This window comes from Triturus cristatus, chromosome 3_1 (assembly GCF_964204655.1).
Source record: "Triturus cristatus chromosome 3_1, aTriCri1.1, whole genome shotgun sequence".
Classification (NCBI taxonomy): domain Eukaryota; kingdom Metazoa; phylum Chordata; class Amphibia; order Caudata; family Salamandridae; genus Triturus; species Triturus cristatus.
Genome location: NC_140583.1, coordinates 589,262,563 through 589,279,789, shown reverse-complemented (window position 1 = coordinate 589,279,789; position 17,227 = coordinate 589,262,563).

Here is a 17,227-nt window from a genome sequence, read left to right as displayed (position 1 = left end):
CTTTCCAGGTTGAGCATATCACACAAAGATCGGAATTAGAATTAAAATCAATTCTTTGTTCATAATTCATCCTCACAATACTTTGATTGTAGCCTGAGCAAATATTTTTTTTGTAGCCTGTATGATCTGTTCTTTTCAAACTTCTTCATGGCTACAAAATACATATATAAGACTTGTTATACAAATGTTTACAAAACATACAATTAAAACCAGACAAACAAATTCAAATATTCTAGAGAAGTAACCTGATACCCATGTCATATGAAAAACAACTTAGTGAACACAAAATGTATCATCAAACCCATTGATAATACTGTGTTAATGAATTATCACCTTATCTACATCAGATCATCTTGTTATCCTTACAAGGTTGAGGGATAAAATTGAAGGTACCATCATATCAAATCTTGATGGGATATTGAGTTCCTAACCTGAAGTATATTGTCCATGTTGTTACCCAGATTATGCATCACATTCACATACCATGACAAATTAATTTTGTATCCCAATAATGTAAGCTTATTGATATACTATAACCAACACTTATACATACCATGTTCAAGAAAAGCATGTAAGTTTATGTATAATGGTACCTGTTTACTCATATATGCATAATATATAATAATCACAAGAGTACCTTTATAGTTAGTGTATTTTCGTTAGAACCATCAAGATGTAAATATCAGGTCCACATGTGTATATAATGTTTGTTGATCAATTTGTTACCTCCTACAATATAAAATGTCAAAAAAGTCTTACTGTCAGAAAACAAGACCAAACCCACACTTTGCCAAAGCTCTGACATAATAATCCATGCAAAATCAATCATACAGTACTCATATCTCATATGTGATATAGACACTTTGGGGGTGATTAGGATGGCGGGCGGAGGAACGACCGCGGTTTCCGCACTCCTACGGCAGTCTTTGTGACCGCCGTATTATGATGGGCATTGATAGCCCATTTCCTGTCTGCTGCGGTGTTTGTGGTTCCGCCAGAAATCTCCATCCGCACAGGTAGTGGACGGAGCCAATAAAGAGTTACCGCCGTGCGGAATGCGGTATTGTCCGCCTGTCATATCACGATTCCTCAAACAGCCCATCCCACCGCAGCGGAAAATCTGGCTATACGGGGATGGCGGTGGCAAGACTGCAGATAGCTCCATGTGTTTACGTCTGCTGGATAAACAGCGCTCTTTGGCCTCTATGCAGCAAATCCGCCAGCCGCGGACGGATTTTCAGCTTTTCTGCGGGTGAATCCTGGGATCCGACCACCGCGGTAGGATGTTTCAGGCAGGGCATCCTAATCTGACCGCAGGTTTTGCTGTTTTACCTGCAGATGGTACTTTATCGCGACCGCGGCGGTCGGGATGCTTTTCCCGCCACCATCCTAATGAGCCCCATTATATGGAATATACTGTACATCAACCACATCTGGCTACGACATGTTCATAAACATCATTCTATCGTTCAATGCACATCTCAAATATCCAACATGAGCACCATGTTGGAGTGTACTATCTGGCATAAGAGCCTAGTATATTATATATTCATATACAACAGAGTTTATGCTCCTATTGTTCATCCATTCCCATTACTATTCTGGTATAGCCACATGCAAGCTACAACCAATGGATTTTCCCAAAGCGATTGCCAAATTGTTTCTTCTTATATGAGATGTGCATATAAATGCATTCGCACTAGCAGTGTTCTGCACTTAGGAATGCATTTTAGCCATCTGGCTTGATGTACACATTTCAATCAGAGTTGTTGTGATAAGGTGTCAAATTATCATCACAAATTTCCAGTACCAGGTTTTCTTCTAAATATTTGGATATCGAATTTTCCAGATAAACATTTAGTTTTACTGTTTTAACCAGACACATACAGTAAGGTGTCTGTTACCTTATCTATAATTATTTATACAAATTGAAAGACAAAGAAAAATTACTATTGATAAGCTCCCCATGTGATCTTTAGTCTTCCAATAGCAGTGTACCTTGACAGCATAAAAGTCTGAATTAAAATTGAATACCACCTAGTGTATTGCTGCACACTGAAATAACTCCAGCCTCTTTTCATCCACCCTTTGATACTGATTAATAGCACCCATAAATTCCACTGAGTGGATTTGAAACTAAAGGGTAAGGGTGAGCGACAATTTCCGTTCCGCTCGCGGAAATTGTGAAAATTCAACATTTTCGTGTCAACGCGAAAATGTCGAAACTTCCGCGATCCACGAGGGAATAGAAATTGTCGCCCACCCTTACAGTTGAGTAGAGGTATTGCACAAAACGGTGGCATCTTCTTGAATAAATCTGCAGGGCAGGATTCATTCTGGCATGATGCTCCTGTCCCAGAAATTAAACCTCCACAGGAAGCACTTATACTGAATTTGACCTTCAACTCGGGCACCTGCTTTATTTATATCTGTAAGTCTTACAGATATAAATAAAGCAGGTGCCCGAGTTGAAGGTCAAATTCAGTAACGCATTAATCAGCACAAAATCTCCGCGATCACGCGAAATTTCGCGTGATCGCGGAGATTTTTTGCCGTTTCGCGATATTTTGAGAAAGGCACTTTCGCAAATTCGGCCCACCCTTACTAAAGGGCAGACATAGATAGGATGAACAGATTTAATGATTAGAAGCATCACCACTATATGTATAAATGTCATAAGATTCCTTTCGAATGCTGTTATACAAAATATACTTACCTTAGACTAGACCTGGTTGATCGGTTTCATGCTATATCTTTTATTATTGATGTTATATTGGGTTTTTGAAAAGTGGGCATCTTAAGATCTTGCAAACTGATTTACATATACTTACATGACAGTATAAAATAATAACATGACTTATTCACTTGCATTTTATTAAAAATGAAATGTAATGTAATGTACCAAACGAAAAAGGAAGAAAAAGTCCCCATCGTGCAATGACTAGTCAAAAGGAGGTTTCCTGTCTTGTGCAGTGAAGAAAATGTTACACAAGTAGTTTGCTCCCCTGCAGCAGGATGAGTATAAAGTGACTACTGGCAAACTGGGTAGTCTTGAAAATAAGTTTCTGGTCCTTTTTATATGTTAATTACAGTTTATTATGAACTAGATTTATTACATTTGAATAAACAAAAAATGAAGGTCAAATATCTAATACACTATTGAATTAGTAAAACACTCCATGCTTTTTCAGTTTCTGCCAACATATATCTTGGTTTGTTGTTGGACAGGTACAGCTCAGCCAAGCCAAACAGAAATCAAAAGTGGATCTCAGTTTGAAGATCACCGAAACGGAAAGAAAAACACAAGGTGGAATACCAAGAAAAATGTAAAAACAAAACTAGATACAATAATACCGTATCATGCAGAAATAACAGGGCTGGATCTTTACAGCAGCAAGCAAAAGTAAGGCAAGGATTTTAATTGGCAAAATGCATATTTTGTTCAGATGAAAGAACGCCTTCCTGTGGAACATCTACTCTCAAAGATAATGCTACTGCTCAGTAATTCTAGTGAAAATAATTCGATCAGACATCTTGACATAATATGTCAAAACATAAAAGGGATCCCAGTCAGGAAACTCGGACCTGAACTTTGCCCTAGAAGACTAATTGATCATTTCAGCGGATGTGGAGTTGGTGTGAAGCAGTATTATTGGAAATATGGAGATGAGGATGCCAGCTTGTAAGAAATTTGTTACTGTTTGCACAGATCAGGAGCACTTACAAGACGTTTAGATGCAGGGTAATGTTTAGAAGAGTTAGATATATGAATATTGATAATTCATTTTTAAGTAAATAGGCTGAATAGCTCTGTAGAGTGATGCGTCCATTCACTTTCGAGATTTTAGTTGTGTCATTGCTGGAAACAATTGCATTCATTTAGCAAAAGTGTCACTAAGGCAGGATGCTGCGAGAAAAAAGGCTTCATAAACTTAGGCACAAATCCACTTGTACACAAATGGCGTTTGGATGTTTGAGACTGAGTTCCTCTTCTTAACACTGAGAATCAAATATGGATTGTGGGGCCACAAACAGGACTTATCCATACAACCCTATTGTCGCATATAAATGGAGCCCATCGTTGGCACACCCACAAATTGCGTGTCACGATAGCATGCACCTGGGCTCCTAATTTTAGTGAAATTGCATCACTGTCTTGATTTATTTCTGCCTTTCTACTCGTTCCTGTGTAATACATAGAGACAAATAAGGCTTAGAGAGGTCAAAGAATAGGACAGAATAGGTGGTGACTGAGCATATTCCAGTGGCTGATGCTTCAGCGATCCATAGATGGGTCTACACAGCTGAAGTACTGAGTGAAAGTTAGGAGCTGGGAACACTGGGGATGTGTTTTAGTAGAGTAGATTGAGGATCATTTGCACCTGGATTTACATTTCTTATTGCTTCGCATTCTGGATCTCTCCCTGTCTCTTCTGTTCAGCCTGACTCAGACTACAACTATCACAGCAAGGGAAAGGGAGCTGAGAAAGCCGCAAGGGGGAATGGGTCGAGACATGCTAACAGCGTAATGCAGTCATTCGCTCCTCTAAAAGGTAGAGACACAACACTGGAGCCAGGTTACCACAACGAGCATATATTATAAATAAGGAATAAACCAATCCCACACAGAGGCACCCGATCATTTAGGGAACCGCTAAGTACAGACCTCTGAGCTACGACAATGTTCACTGAAATACGAACAGGTCGCCCTTTATGCTTGATACAGAGTAGTGTCATCAGGGGTGAGTTTAGGGTGGACCTCTCCCAGACCATAAGGTCATAGGAGATATACAGGACAACCCATCTAAACGAGCTTGAAAGAAACTCATCCACACAAGATAGGTACATTCTTCTTCTAGCAGGGATGTTGACCCTGAGAACTCTTCATTGAACTGTCCATTGTAGTATCTTTATCAATCCAATGCTATTGGTCCATAGTGCAGGGAGGCTTGGATGAATTGAGCAAGTGATGGTCCACCCCAAGTTGCAGGGCACAACAGAGAAAAGGCACAGTGACGGGGGCACAGTAAAGTTCCTTTTCTAATAAATACCATGTCTAGCAGGCAGCGGTACCTCTGCATGCAGCATGAGCAGTCTTATTTAGTGCTGCAGAGCAGGTGAAGACACACTTGACAATGAGCTAAGATACCCTTGAAAGTGGATGTTAATTGTTGTTTATATATGCACCATTTTCTGCACCAATCATAGCAGTTATTTGTGATTTATAACCATTGTTGGGAAACCAGTTGGTTTTTAATGCTCATTTGATCACTTGAATGTTCTTGTATGCTGGGATTACTCTTTCAGGGGGCTTTGACCTCTGTATCCACTCTGTGTGTGGAACATCGCCACTAGAATGTTGAAGGATATCTGTTTGCCATGTTGATTCCGAAGGAGGCACATCTTGGAGGATAATGCGCCTAAAGGTAAGAAGTATGTTTGTCTCCAGGCCCATCTAATGCTTTGCTTATCTCAGGCAGGAAGTATGAACTTAGCATTTAGGAACAGAATTCGACTTCAATGTGTATCACCTGTGATGGATGTCTCTTAGGGGGATCACCTCCAGTGGTGCTTGATCCGTTTGGCATTCAGGATGGTGTGCTCCTTCATAGTCTTCAGAGATAACCATCTCAAGGATGATCAGAAGAGGGCCATTTAGTCCCAGGCATCAAACTGAGAGGATTCCCAACTGCAGTGACTTAGCACTGAAAGCAGTTGTTCTTGGATTCATATCACACCAAGACAAGCATTTACTGCAGTTATAGCATGTTAGCATCTCTTCGATTTGGGGACAGCGCCTGGTATGATGTCAGTCAGTACAATGAAGGTGGCTTTCATACAGAAATAGCAGTCATCACTGAAATTGTCACTGCAGTAAGAGTTTCTTAAGAGTGGCCCATGGTGCCTGATTGGAGGGTGGTGGGCCACAGCCATGCATCTCCAACTCCCTGAATGACCATGCACCAATGTCCTAACTATGTTTACCATGTGGCTCCTCAAATGACACACATTAGCCTCTTTTACATGGTCTCTCTTCGATTCTCTCTGCTTCATTTCTTATTTGCCTCCTGTCATCTCTCTGCTTTCTTCCACCACTGTGGTAGTGCCTACTTTGTGCATGAAGGAATAGTGCACCTTGTTCAGCTCTAATGTGCCTGCTCTGTCTAAAATGTTTAATTCTGCAGGTTATATTTTGCCTGTTTTACATGGAAGGAAAGCTTGAATTGTTCTGTGTAGTTAGAGATACATTCACCAAAATGATCCTCGGAATGCTTGATTTTTTATTAACCCACTGCTCTTTTATCACTAGTCCTTTTTCCAACTGCATTACCCCTGCAACGCACAACTCATCTCCTTTGCCTAGTTTCACTGTTTCATTCTCTCACTTTCTCACCTATTAGTTACAAAACACTCACATCTTCTATATTTAATAGAGTGCCTTTACAATGTCACTTTAGTCTCACCATCTTTACTCAAAGACATGGTACTTGTTTTCCAAATAGCTCATGAAGAGGTTCAGGTCAATTCAGCAAAAGTACACACACAAATAGATCCACTCTCATTTCAGAGTGGCTTTAGTGTAACTTAGCTAACCTGCCTAATGAATGTAGATGTTTTTGGGGATTCATTGCCGTAGGAGGTAGTGACTAGTGAGCTCTTTTCCACCCACCAAAAGTCCCAGAACCAATTGTTTTACCCATCAGAGAAGGTGTGAATCTCATGAGAAGGTATTTTTAGTCTTTTTTAGAACAACCATTTCGGTTTCATCCTCATTTATCCAGTGTAGTATAGAATTAGTTCAGTTCAGTTCAAACAAAAAGTTTATTTAGACCATTTGGACCTTAAACCACAACTTATACATTGTCATTTAATACATTTATACATTATAAAATCTTATTCCTAATATTAAAAACCATGTTTTCCTTAAAACTTCATTCCAAGCAGTTTTAAAACACAATAATATTTCATTTTAGATTGCGATACGCTTTTCTGCACTTAAGCCTCTATTGAAGTAGACGGTACAATGTGTTAAACTTAGCCCCTGCCACTGCAATCTTACACACATAGGGAGCAAACATCCCCCTGCTCTTCTCTCTTTAGCTGCATTGACAGTTCATCTACTCTTCTTCCAACCATTTCCCCTGCTAATGTCCAACAAGTCTTCTGGATCTCCATGATCCTCTGATCCTTAAACCTATCTCTCAGCTGTTTTACATATAGGTCACATTACCCAACACTCTGATCAGCCATGTATGCATACCACTAAAATGAACATTAACAAGAGGAAGCCACACCAGAGTCTGCAGACTGGCATGTAAGTAACAATGACAAAGTCAATTATGCAAATATGCTTTCCTAGAGAATTTGATAAGGTATCTTTAATCTGAATGGGAAGACTGGGTAGCCTATTGGGACAAATGACTATATTCATTTTTCCCTTCTAATTAAATTATGGCATCTTAATACAATTGCCATTCTGAAACAGGCATTTCTGCAGTATTGTGATACCTGCAGTATAACCACTGTAATACCATGGGTGTCCCCATGCGAATCCTCTTAGTGGAACCTCATGGTTTGGCCCACAATAACAGAATAAAATGCAGAAATCAGTGCAGCAACATCGATTTCCACATGTTATTCTAAGTTCCATAGGGGTTTATATGCAGTGATTCAATTGGGAAGGTGATTGCAGGTGGTGGGTGCCAGAACTAACTGCTGGGAACTGAACCTTATATTTCATCGTTAATATTTAACCCAATGCAATAGAGTGAAAGAGAGAAAGAAGTGAACCAAAAATATTGTGAAATGATGACAAAGTAACATAGCAGGGATGAAAAAGAATATATAAACTTGAAATAAAAAAACAAGAAGCATATTGGAAGAAAAAGTATTGAAGTGGAATCACAAATAGGCAGCTTTGTTATTTGGCAACCCTGGCCCTCGATGGAACTGGCGACAGGCTCCTACAAAACTTTTTGACCCCTTTACTTATTTTTTATATAGGTGTGCATAGGTGATAACTTGTAATTCTCTGGGAATACAGCATCCTGGAATTATTGTTATCTATCTTGTAAACAACGTTGGCTATGTTTTACCAGTTCCCAAATGCCACAGTAATAATGATGGCAGGGGAGGCAAGGGTTTGTTAGCTGATTTGTTAATGATTGAGCTGGTTTTTTGGATAGATTAACACATTTAGTTGGAGTAGTATTATCCATTGTCCATTTCCACTGTCCACTGTACTGTACATTAGTTCCTATAGTATTGTAGGCATCAATAATTGTTGGTTAGTGGCTGAGCAATAGAGAATTTGTCTCATAATTGGTTGAAAATTCTTATTCACAGTTTCGGGAGATTGGAAGCCAGCTTTGGGAGAGGCTATTTGGATGATCATGCAATCTAGCTAGTTTTCGGTGCAAAAATAAGAGACTCAAGTCATGGCTTATGTAGTGAGTGGGGATGGTGGATGAATATATTAATATTGAAAATTATATTTTGAATTTCTAGATTGTGTGGTTCATCCGCCACACAATAATCACCATTAACTAAGTTCAACCAGAAACATAGGGCCTGATCTAGATCTCGGCGAATGGTTTACTCTGTCACAACGGTGAAAGATATCATGTTCTCTGAAATATAAATCCCATAGGATATAATGGGATTTATAATTCAGTAGATGGGATATCCGTCACCATTGTGACAGAGTAACCTGTCTGTGGAGATCTAAATCAGGCCCATAGTGTCTAAATAATTTCCATCAAGGGATGTATGGAAGGAGAGAAGAATATAGTAGAAGGAAGGTGCTACAATTGTTAGAGGAATGGGTTTTCTAAACAGGTATGGCATTGTAAAATGGGAAATAATAATGTGAGTACTTCGGTGGATACAGAGGCGTTGATTCACAATAGTTTTTCTGTGACTTACACTTGAATTTCATGAGTAAGCCAGTGGAGGTATATACCAAAGCAGGGATGGATGAAATTTTAGATGACTAAACCAGGTGTCACCTCTTGAAGTTTTCACACAGTCTTACCCTAGAATTTCCTTCTATGGGGCTCTTACTACTACTATTATTAGCACACTATTGCTGTTATTAGCATAGCTCCTATCATTTTACGGAAACAGAGCAAAGTTTAGTATAATTAAAACTATCAACATTGTTCTCATGCATTTTTGTTTTGCATGTGTCCACATCTTCATACACCGGTTAGGGTAAGACCTACAGATATGGGTGGCTATAGGGATCCTTGGTACTGGTGCAAGCCCACAGACGCCTCATGGGGTTCACGTGGATGGTTGAGCATTTTGACTCGAGGATGAAAGGGACAAATGATACCTTGACATCTCAATAAACTCTTTTTTACTCTCCTATTTAAACTCCTAAAAGATCCTCAGTTTAGATGGAAGTAATTTCAAAAATTCTAAAGATAGGATCCACCACACAGAACATAATCTTCTATTAAAGATCTCCAACACATGCTCTGACATTGGAGCCCTCCCAGCCATAACTAGACACCTTAGTCGGGGGAGGCAAAGACCCTATGATGAAGCATGCTTGCATCATAAATATAGGGATGCCAAGAAGGCATAGTATATCTGGACCTCACAGTAAAATTGAGAGAACACATTTATTTGTCATTCTACTTGGTACAGTATGATGGTACAGTGGCTGTGTATATGGGGACGATGTACAATGTATCCTACAAAACGCTCTCACTCTTTCCAGTATTGGTAAGTCAAGAGTAAACATGGGATACTATAAGCATAAGTCACATGTACAAATACACCATGTAAATTGGGCCCTCTACCTTTATGAACTTTGGCTTCCCTGTCCAGATTGAAGTCATGTTTAAGAGCAATCTAGTAATTAAGTGATTCATGGAGGTGAGAACCAAAGCTCAGGTCCTTGTATGCAAAGAAAACATTTAATAATGATCCCTAAATTTAAGTCATACCTTGTGCCAAAGTATGAGAAGTGAGAAACTAGAAGGAATTCATCTTGGGTGCTTAATGGAAAAGATTTAGGACTCAGGGACTGGTATAGGTTTATGTGGAAAAGGGAGTTGCCAGCTCCACATGGGTGCACAATCCCAATGAATGTGATATAAGTGTCCCTGGATAAAATGCAAGATCTAAATAGCTATATTTCACATATTTATGAGTCTTGGGTATGAACATATTCTGGATGAATTGTATTAAGTGCATATATCTTTTTTTTTATTTTCACTTTCTCGTTTCTTTCTCTTGATGCAAAAAATAATTGTCTATACTGCCTAGACAAAGCTAACTATCCGCATATAGTTAAGAACACTGATGGAATTATACTCACACTGTGCAAACAAATTCTTAGAACTATAGAAAAATAAACAGTTTGGCCTATGTGCACAAAACCCCTAATCTACCACACAGATCCTCTCACCAATGGCAATAGGTTTCAGTAACGCTGAAACAGCTACAGTTTTCATTCTTATGCATTGGACTGATTTTACTGGGTAGTAGATTTGCATGCAAAAGTGGTATAATAACTGCTCCATTTCCAAAACAGGAAACTACGAAACTCAACTTTAGTTTGGCATTACAGATGATTGGGTTGGGTGGGGTTATGCATGCTGAAGAGTCTTGAGCAGTACTACAAATGTGCCCTGACTACCATATCCTGTTACAATGTGGCACGTTTCTTGTTAATGGTTGACTTCGTTGACTCTGTTGTGACCACTCCCTCCCTCCCCAGTTCTTCTGCTGGATATTTATTGGATATCTAGCACATGAAAGTTTGCTATTTTTGGCGAGGCAGCCTGTACTATGATGTTTATCAGCATTTAACTTATTTGTATATATATTTTGTATTGCATCTTCTGACTGTTCATAAAACTCAAGCGTGACTTCAAAATAACTGTGGTGTAATTTAGCTAACAAAGTGGCTTTGATGCTCCCGAACGTGATTGATTTGGAGATGTGGGAAAGGCCAGAAATAATTATATTCATTTATTTCTGTGATCTGTATGATTATTTGTGTGTTGAATGATTACATTGTATCCAATAGTATTTCTATTCATTTGGCTACGCTGGAATTATTACCGAGCCCTTCAGATCTCCATCTAATTTTCTTCTTTACATCTGAAGCTGCCTCCTCCTGGAACCTATTATTTTCCTAGCGACCAGAGTTCTGTGTTTCTTGTGATACCTTCCTTTCAATAAGATTTCAGAAGACTTTGGTTATAGTGTTCTCTTACAATTTAGCAATAGTTCCTTAATAGGCTAACATTGTTCAGCGTTGTCACGGAGAAGCCCCATATATCCATCTCTCTTCTACTTCCTTCTCGACATTGAAGCTTGTTTTATTTTCCTTCACTTTCTTAATCTGTACCTGATCAGGATGATATCCTTCAAATCTCCACTTCCCTACTCCATCCTTCATCAGCCCCTCTTCAACACACCTTTAATCCTGCTCCTTAATACCTTTAGTTTTCCATAACTTTAATTCCATGATTTATTTTTATTTTTTACCTCACCCTTCCTAATATTTGCCTCACTGCTTCTCCTCGTTTCATCCACTTCATCCATAGCTTTTCTATGTGCTGATTCTACTGAATTTGATTCCTTTGTCTCATCACAGTAAGGATGGTATTAGAATAGAAAATAATCATTTTTTAAAACAGCTCAAAATTCTTTCATTTCTGTTTCTTTTTTATTCAATTATACGTACATGGTCTAATATCTGAGAAGTTGCAAGATTTGTATTGGTAATTTTTCATACAATGCCACAGATTTGATAAGGGACAAGTGAATTGTTATTAATTAAATGCAATCTTTGCCTCAAAAAGATTTTCTCCATATTGAGCACTTGCCAAGTTAGACATTCAGTAGCCTGAGCTCATCAGACCTTTTTTTTTTATAAAAAGGGATAGTACTGTTTCTTACTCATCCTCTCTAAGTCTCAAACTTTGTAGGATAGAATCTACAGACAGAGTTATGATAGAGATACAGGGCAAACGTGAAAATTAATTGAAGCCATAGAAGACCAATGCATGGATGTAGATGAGAAAAATGGTCATACATTTGTGGATTCATATTTCTTCTCTTTTGGGAGAACACCATCACAGCAACAATTTATTTTTGGAAAAGGTGACCTTTTTGTATTGCTCTATGCAATCTTCATAGGGCTGGTGCAGTGCTTAATTTGTCAAAATGTAAGTGCTAGTGCCCTTTTCGGGAGGCGACTGCAGCCTGCACCACCCATTGCCGCTGTCAGCACTGTATGACAGTGCCTACACATACTATTGAAAATCACACTTCTACAAGTGTGACAATTCAGACTAGTCCAGCCCCCCCAAAGTTATACGAGAATGACAAGAGCGACAGTTGTTATTAATTTAAATGTATCTTGACTTAATAAACGCTGCTGCTGTGTTCATCTCACAATTTGACAGACAGTGCAACCATGTGGTGCACTGTCTCTATAACCGGTGCTGACAATAAGTGCAGGTTTCGAGCACAGGAAACCACCTGCTCAAATTAAGCACTGGGGCTGGGATTTTCTACTCGCCGAATAGTAATATCAGGCCTGGTTTTCACAGTACTCACCATATATGTGATATATTTACCATTAATTAATTTAATTAAAGATCACTGCTTTTTGTTTATGCAGAAACTCAACTGGATTTCCCTCTTCGGCGGGTTACCAAGCCCAGTACTAATGAACTGAATACAAGTAAACTTGCAATGACCTTCTAATGTAGATAAGTAACAAATAGCAAAATAAATAAAAGGGATTCGTACTGATGGAATTTGCAAGACATTAAACTTAAAATAGGGAGCCAAACATATAGCTAATAGTTTATCTCACGTATTTAACAGTGAGCTAGAAGTTTTGAGTCACACACAATGCAGTAACCACATATTGTAGTAATTGTACTGTCAGCTATGACAATTGGAAATTGAATGGCTGTCCATACAAGAAGTAAAGATCCGCATTCTAGTTATTAGTTCTCTGTACACAAATAGCAAGTGAACCGTTTTCAACCCACTGTTCTCAATAAAGAAAATAAGTCCCTGTGCCTTCCTTCCATCTCCCTCTCTTAAGGAGCATTGATCTCCCATGAGAATAAGCTGCAGTTGTAACTGAAAATAAAATCCAATATTCTGGCTTCACATAGCTCATTCGGTTACACCTGAGTTGCACTTCAACAATACGCCTTTCTGTGGCACTGTTTGAGAAAATATATTTAAAGTGCCCTTGCAATACAGCTATTACATGCCTGCAGAGACAGTGATCGATACACCCAAGTTATGAAGCAGAAGTGGGGAAGAAAACAACAAATAAAATGGATTTCAGGATAAGAGAAAAGTCTTCCTTCACCCGTACTCTAATGACAGGCTTAGAGCGATGAAAGGCTAAGGGAGGCAAACTTCTTATGAAAAGGCGAAATTAAGAGGTATTAATCTATTGTCGGGCAGGCGCGTCATGGTCACGCTGCCTCGGCGCCTTGCGAGGGCTCGCCTTGATCTGTCATGGGCGCGTGAAGCGGCCTCAGCTGAAGCGTTCCCTATAATCCACAATGAAAACGAGGCATAGGGCGCCCGTCAATGGGCCGCGGGATGCTCGCAGCCGAAGAAGGGGCAGCACCGGCTTTTCCGTCGTATTTTGCAGCCGATTAAACTCATTCAGGACTGGGATCTGGAACGAAAACAGAAAGATTATCTCCTGCGCCCCACTGTTCTCTTCTGGGCAGCAGGCTAAAGATGTAAAAAGCCTTTCACGGTGGGGAGAGCTGGGCGGGGCCGGCATTGATGTCTCGATCACCTGGGTCAGCTGAGAGCGCCGCCCAGGTGCTGCACCAGTCGCTGCTTGTACCTTATTTCACGACATAGAAGTTTCGGAGCACATAGATTTCTGGAGAGAACAAAAAATATTAATGACTCGCATGTTGTCTTCACCAAACAATGAACACCTCTGACAATAGTTGGAAGGCTGTGATCACTTTATCAGTGGAGCCGAGGTTCTGCAGGCACAGCCAGACACAGGAGAAGCTTGACTGCTTGATCGTGCTTAATAATCTCTCTATTGCGGCTCTTTTTAGAGCGCTTTTTGTGTTTATATACTAATACTGATGCCCAAACCCTATATTTCCTCATTATGTAAAGTCTTCACCAATGGGTGCTTCTGGGTTAGCTTCTCCAGAGTGACCAGTTTAAAGGTTGAGCGCTAAAGGAACACAGAGAAAGGGTAAACTGTCCGGGATCACATGGAGTGTCAAGTGACTTACCTCCCAACTCCAACTATCAACTACGGGGCATATTTATCAAAGATTTGCCTCGCCCTTGCACCATGCTTGCGTAGGCACTAGGCAACACATTGTGCGCCAGCGCAAGGAAAAGACAGGAATGCGCCGTATAATGTTAAATACAGCACATTCCTTCCACTTCCCCATCACACAGTGCATCAAGGTGGCCTGCTGCACTGCATGGTTTCTTGATAAATGTACTCCATAGTGCTTGGGAGGGAACAAAAGATTGACACCAGGGGAAAACGGCGAGAAGATTTTTAAGGTTGTACACTGGACCCCCTGCACAAAAGGTGCACATTCTTTTTCAATTACAAGAGCTTTTTTCAAAGCTATCCCTGGATCTTTAAAGAGCTTGTCCTCCAAACTGAGCTGATGCACTCAGTGGAAAGGGAATACCTGTTCACTTGGGAAAACCTTTCCCAGTCCACTCTATACTACCAATGGTAGCATTTAAATCTCAGAGAGCTGCTGTAGCATACCCTTTCTTTGTTTCAGATCAGAGACAGAGAAAGGGGCATAATGAGAGGAAACGTTCCACGGGTGAGTGGAGCAGCCCAGCTGGCGACATCTTATGCAAACAAGACAGTCAAGAATAATGTTGGCATAATCATTTTATCTGTCTATTCACAACAGAAGTCAAACTGTCAAATCATGCCCCCTAAGCGGAATGATTTACTTTTGCTGAATATACTTTATCTAACAGGTTGAAAGCTGGAACAGGAAGTGTTTTTATTTCATTTACATCATTTTATTCATTGTGTCAATCAACAGAACATGTTTGGGATGTGTGGTTTACGTTTACACCACAGCATAGCAGCGATGTCAGAAGATGGCACGATTCTGATCTTCCACTGTTGGTGATGCAGCTCATGACTGGGCTGCCAGGTGGGGGAGCTTACTAGACAGAGATGTAGGACCAGGTAGTGTTAGATGGAGTTCAGGTCCAATCGTCTATGACAGCCTGTCAAGTTTAGCAAGATGGTGAATGTCATAGAAAATTAGTACTCAAGCCACTGTGTTAGATGATGATATTTACTAGCCTTAAGCACTTCAGAGGAAATCAAGGCACAGAGATTAAATGAATGGCTATGTCAGTCTACCAATACGGAGGGTGAGCTGGCATGGCAGAGAGGCACCTAGCTAAAGGCCTATTTAAATCAGTGAATCATAATGCCCTTGTGCTCTTTGGAGAAGTTTCCTTTCAGTGTCAAACCTGAATGAAGAGCTTTCCAGAGGGAGGAGCCTCGGACATGATAGGACCAGGGGCGGACTGGGTCTGAAAATACTGTCGGTCTGAGACAGAAAATAGTCCTGGGCATCAAAATAAAAGTGACCCATATTAACAAATCATATAGCTAAAAAAATGGTCCATGTTTGCAAATTGAGACAATTTTGAACTTGTAAAGACCTGCTATATGTGTTTTCCAAGATATGGACGAATGCATGGTTTTGAGTTTGCTGAAGGCAATATTTGTTTTAATATCAGGCAAATCAGTAGAAAAAAAATGTCCCAGCAGACTATAAACCAGGACCACAAACAGGTACAAAATCGGGCCACACACTGACCTGTCAGACCAGCCCATTGGACGCTGCCTGTTTGCCATATCGGTCAATCCCACCCTGGAGATGACCTTCATTTCAAATGAAGAATCTGAAATGGTGGTGGTTTTGTGGCAAACTTCACATGCCTGGATGGCTGCTAGAGTAAAAACCTTTAGAAAGGTATGAAGAGTGGCCATTTTGTTCCTGAACGAATAGACAGTAAAGGGTGTTTAAGACTGGTGTGATGTGATTTCAGCACTCAGACCAAAGATAGAGCAAGAGACGATGTTTTGCTTACTTTGGAGCGTGTGTAGATCCATTGTTGGGAGGCCATTGTAGATAGATCTTCAGTACTGAAGTGTGGAAATCACTCCTGTAAGTATCAAGAAAAGTCTGTGAATAGGTTTTAGCAATGGCAATAATATTCAAAACAAAGAAAGAAAAATAAATTTGTTATCGTTAGTCTTTCAAATGTTTCACTCATACTCATGCCTAGTTCTAGCATCCATCCAAGTAGAAGAAGACAGAGGAGGTTCACATGGTCCATGTGGTGGATTTCATTCTTCTTCCATTAACCCCTTCAGTGCCCATGACGAGCTGGACTCGTCATGGGCCGCGGTGGCGCTGTGCCCATGACGAGTCCAGCTCGTCATAGACCCCGCCCGCTAATGCAACGGCCGGCACTGGGCGGGGAAAGGGGCGGGCACTGAAGGGGTTAAAGCAGAGCCAGTTGAACTGCATGTGGTAATGAACATTGTTCAGCCAGTTTTCTGCACAGTGGTGATTTAGGCAGTTTGTTGGATTTTTATGTGGTTTGCTGGTTTTATATAACAATGTTGCTTGCCAGAGTTTTACCTTCATCCTCATACATTCATGTAGGGTGCATGGGTTCATCATAAGTATCACTTTGTAGGTTAAATGCTATTGATACCGTATACTACATTGCCAAATTGTCTAGAATTCTACATATTTCGGCAATATGCAGAACTTGTCTCAGTTGTACGCCTGGTGCAGGATGCCCACTGTCTTATCGGTCCTGTGCAAGCAGAAAATTATGCTTTTCAACATTTCAAAGAAGTCTATCTCTTCGTTTCTTGATATGTGCCATATTGTACATACAGTGTTTAGTGTGCAACCAGATTCATACTGTACCACACTGACAAGAACAAACTAGGTCAACACCTGTCTGGGTGCTTGTGTTTTTTTTCACAGGAGACCTGGGCTGTACTGTTTCTATAGGTGCCGTACCAAGGCTGATTTGCAAAGGGCTGGTCTTTAAGTCTCATATGGCAGAGAGGGCAAACAAGTGATGGACAGCAATGCAGTCTAGGAGATTACCAGTGACTTATTGTACGCATTTCACTTAATCTTTGTATTTTCATCATTGAAATACATTA